Raw genomic sequence first — 5,000 nt, forward strand, 5'->3', positions numbered from 1 at the left:
AACCAACAAAATGAGAATTATTGTCTATCAAGAGAAAAGCTATTGATATCAGGAGACATTGAATCGAACCCAGGCCCTGTTGCTCACGGAACGAGTACACATACAGCACAACTTACAGCACAACTTACAGCACATACAATACTGAGAAATCCTTCCATAGTACTGTTGCAGGCTCGATTAGCTCAAAAAGGATTGAAGGCACTAGAATGTACCTCAGATGGTTCATGCTTCTTTTCTTCTGTTTCCCACCAGTTATACAATGATCCTTCCTATCACATGAATGTGCGTGCTGCTGGAGTTGAATCCATCAGAAACAACCGTCAAAAATTTATTGGACCCAGCCATTACAGAGCAATTGTGCATTTGTTGTCACAGCAACATACATGGTGTGATGCACTTATTGTGCAAGCAGTTTGCGATGTATTAAATGTTTCTATACGTATAAATGAATCCATTGAGGGGTGGGCACCAGTAACTGTTATCAGTCATATAAGCGGACAACAGGGAACCACTGTGAACACGGGACATCTAAATGTTTCAGCATTTCAGTTAGATTATTATAATGACAGTATTTCAGGTTATGAAATCAGCGGTGTTACCGATGTCAACAATTATTAAGAGCCTGGTAATAATCGATTAATTAACGATGGCCAAAAATGATGTGAGTGTCAGTGTCAGTAATAATTTCTACAAAGCAGTGGCAAAAAAGAGCTTATATGAGAGAATCTATCAAGCGGAAGAGACAAAATCACTTGAAGAGTTCCATGAGAGAAAAGAAAAACAATGCAAAACGCCAAAACAAATCTGAAAATATTAAAGCAGCAAGGAAATAGGAAAAGAAAAGCAATCCAGAACATATCAGGGACCTAAACAGAAAAGCATAAAACCATTTAAGGAAAGCTATGCAGAGCTTAAGGCTAAACCAAACTGAAATTTGTCAAGGTCAAGACTCTATTAGACATTCCATGTCGAAAGTGATTCAGTCTTTTTTGTGATAAGATAACACATGGCCCTGAATATAATGCACTTGTTGTGATCAGTTATGGTTCAGATCATCTGTTTCTAAGTGTAGCAGTATCAAATATAGTGATAAATATTCGCAAGGTTTGTTGAAGGAATGTATAACTGGCACAAAAAGTGTTAATATTACTGAATGGATCTGTCCTACTTGCTAAACCTGATGACATTAACAATATGACCTGGCAACAAAAATCAGACCTCATTCAAAATTACCCTGTCATCTGTAAAACGAACTTTGAACACATGGTACAGCTCTTTATAGAGGATGTGTTAACGAGTAATCTTATGCCTATTGGAGAAATCGTATACTTATTTCAGAGGGTTAAATTCCAGCAAAGGGGATTACCTCACATGCATTATTTTGGGTATCTAGTTGCATATGAGAGCCCACCGTGCTGTTACACAATTATCCAACTATCAATGCTAATGCATAAAGAAAACTTCAGCCTGCCAATTTTAAACAATCGCGGTAACTTTCATATCCACGAGTAACGACAGTGGCACTTTGATTCCTTTCTGCTCCCGGTTTCACGCAAAAAGGCAAATCTCAGATTGTTTTGTACACCAAGTTGTTAGAAGACGTTTTCAACCTTGTTTGAACACTTGTTTTACCGCATGACATACATATATGTAGCTGGTTGCTTTAGATTCATCATTAATTGAATCTATAGTACAATAAACGTCATTGTGAAAATCAGGTTAAGTTTCATTCGTTTTGCTCATCTAGAAAGGTGCATGCTACTGCAAACACACTGTTGAATACAATTTAAATACCTCGAATTTGGCTAGGCTGAAGCACGTGCCGCAAGTATTTACCACAAGCTTTTCCGCCTTGGTTACGAGAGCTTTAGGATCACGTTTGTAGAGAGCATATATGCAAACACCAGTTTTTGAGAGAGCTAGAAAGAGTTGGCTCCCGGCAATGGCAGAATGCTGAAGTTCCATGCCAGAATAAAGAAGTTAAAACTCTGAAGCTGCTTAAGTTTTAAATCACTTGTTATGTTAAATTTGGAATTTACTTGTTTTCTCAAGTGAAAGATCGTTGTATATGGTGCAAAGACAAAAGAATGTGCTTTTCCAGTTACCTCTAGGACTAAAATAGATGCAACAGACCTTTTTTGACCCAAACAACATATTGAAGAAAAAGCCAGGATAGTGAAATTCAACCATTTTTATACAAGGATAACTCAACCAAATCTCATGGGAAAGAAACAAAATAGGCAGCAAGAGGGGGAGGCCTGTAGGATGGCTTTAACCTCCATCAAAGCTCTCACCAACTGTTATCACTATTATCAGATATGAAGCGAAAAGGAATTGCTTGGGTAAGCCAGAAATAATAAGGATGAAAGTAGTAGCTGCTAAGTAAATTGAACAGAATAACCCTCTACCAGAGTGTGATTTGTGCAGAGGTTTAACTAGATTCTGTAATAAAGTAAAAGACACGTGACCATAACAGTGGAAAGAAAAGCCTTAGATATTGCACGAGGGAGAATTTGGATTGTGGCTTCAAATTTAAGCAAGTCTTATAAAAGGGTTCAAGCAGATGCAAAACCAATTTTAAAATAACAGCAGCAGGAAACAAAATTATCACCATTGAATAATTTAGTGTTTTGCTGTGCTTCAAAATTTGCTTTGAAAAGGTTTTGCACATACAATGTAGCTTGCCAGTTCAAGAGGATGATAAATTTAAGTACAACACGACTAAAAGTCAAAATTGATCAAAATAAAGTGGACAGGCTTGTGTGGGGGTACTATTTCTCATTTTAAGCTACTGTAAACACAAACATAAGTAATAATACCCATTGAAGCACACCTAATTTGAATGCACCCCTGCCCAACTCCATTGGTGTGATTTTTTTCTAAAGCATAACTTGGTGGGTTGTAGGAGAATGTAAAGTCTATGAGGCAGTCATGCAATGTTTGGAAAGGCTTCTAAAATGGCTGCCGGCCGTTATAACATGCATAAATGGCATGGCATTTTTCTGGGAAAAAAACAAGCGATCTTCCGAAATACTAAATCATACAGCAAGATTGCTGGGACCAAATTTAAAAGCAATACCATATTGGTATTCATAATGTGTTTCTTTATGTTGTGGTAAATAAGTAATTTTTAACACCAGAGTTATATTACTACAGTTTAAAGGAATAATATCGTTGTTACTTTTTTTCTTTAAATATATATTTTTTGTTTTTTTTCTTTTTTATGGCTTTATAATATTAAATACACCAAAACCAATTACCGCTACTTTCCAAAGGTACGCTATTAAATCCCTTTCACTCCTGTGGGGTTCCCCATTGATGAGTAAAATTGTCTGGCGTTAGACAGAGTAATATCGTCTGGCGTTAGACAGAGTAAAATCTATAAGTGTCACTCTTGGGAGTGAAAGGGTTAAAAAGATATAATATTTTTGAAAAGACCGCACAGTACAACAACAACGCACACAGACTCTTCAGAGGAATTTCCCTTGTTGGATGCATCAATCGCTAAACGCAACTGTCGACTGACTCTTCCGCGACCACAGTTTTGTGCTTCATTGGTTTTTATCTTCATTTCAGGCGTATCTATCATCTGACAGTGCCTTACCCACAGAGAGCTTTTTTAAGATTCCCTACCAGATCTTTGTAGGGGGAATTGCTTTTAATGTAAGTGAAAAGTACTTTTCGCGTTGATTAAATTGAATCAACTTCAAATGGACACGATATTGATGAGTTCGGTTTGTTTGGAATGACCATGCAAGAATTAATCACGCATGCTAAACGTATTGCTTTTGTATTTCCAATATATTTACTTTGGTTAAATTAACGCTTGCAGACAACAAAGGAAAAATTAAAATACTTTTTTAGCAGATACGGAGTTGTTAGAGATACTAAAATCATAAGAGATCCAGAGGGTTTAAGCAAAGGGTAAGTTTGTATTGACGCAACAGCCGGCCGTCTTCTCTTTTCTTTTTTTTTTTCCTTTCTGCCCCCGGTTTCACGCAAACAGGCAAATCTCAGATTGTTTTGTATACCGAGTTGTTAGAAGACGTTTTCAACCTTGTTTGAACACTTGTTTTACCGCATGACATACATATATGTAGCTGGTTGCTTTAGATTCATCATTAATTGAATCTATAGTACAATAAAGGTCATTGTGAAAATCAGCTTAAGTTTCGTTCATTTTGCTCATCTAGAAAGGTGCATGCTACTGCAAACACACTGTTGAATACATTGGTGTTGTGTCTTGCAGGGAACATCACTGGAATTAAGGCAGACTTGATTTCCACATTGTGAACATTTCACAATGCAGCAAGGGATTGACCTTAATAATTCCATGCTGGGCATCACTTCCAGAGTTGTAGAAGTTTTTCCCTTTGCAGGCCTGTTCCCTTTGGATATTACGCTGGTGTAATGTTTATTGCATACCCTTAGATCCTAGAGAATTTCCTTATCTCCATAAAGGCCTTGAGGGCTACATTCAATTTCATACCTTGCGATTGGGCAGTCAAATTTTACGATTGCTTGCATCATTTTTGCAACCTTTAAGACACACTTTGCACCTCCAGTCAAACAGCCATTCATAATAACAATCCCTGTTAGTTCTTTCAATGCCGCAAAGTCATGTAAAGGTTTGCCACCAGTTGACAGCCAGTATAAATCATTTGTTATGTTAAATTTGGAATTTACCTGTTTTCTCAAGTGAAAGACCGTTGTATATGGTGCAAAGACAAAAGAATGTGCTTTTCCAGTTACATCTAGGACTAAAATAGATGCAACAGACCTTTTTTGACCCAAACAACATATTGAAGAAAAAGCCAGGATAGTGAAATTCAACCATTTTTATACAAGGATAACTCAACCAAATCTCAAAGAAACAGGAAAGAAACAAAAGAAACAAAACACGCAGCAATAGGGGGAGGCCTGTAGGATGGCTATAACCTCCATCAAAGCTCTCACCAACTGTTATCACTATTACCAGATATAAAGCCTAAAGGAATTGC

General features: G+C 37.0%; 1 protein-coding gene across 12 annotated transcripts in view; it reads left to right on the forward strand.

The window, feature by feature from the left end:
• LOC138012914 (uncharacterized) overlaps positions 1 to 5,000 on the forward strand; it is a 32,987-nt gene that overhangs the window by 3,255 nt on the left and 24,732 nt on the right. For all 12 annotated transcript variants that reach the window (XR_011125106.1, XR_011125100.1, XR_011125103.1 and 9 more), the window contains one exon: positions 1 to 5,000. This exon is cut by the window's left edge; it is cut by the window's right edge. The gene's annotated coding sequence lies outside the window, so the exon portion shown is untranslated.

The sequence above is a fragment of the Montipora foliosa genome, chromosome 8 (genome assembly GCF_036669935.1).
Source record: "Montipora foliosa isolate CH-2021 chromosome 8, ASM3666993v2, whole genome shotgun sequence".
Classification (NCBI taxonomy): Eukaryota; Metazoa; Cnidaria; class Anthozoa; order Scleractinia; family Acroporidae; genus Montipora; species Montipora foliosa.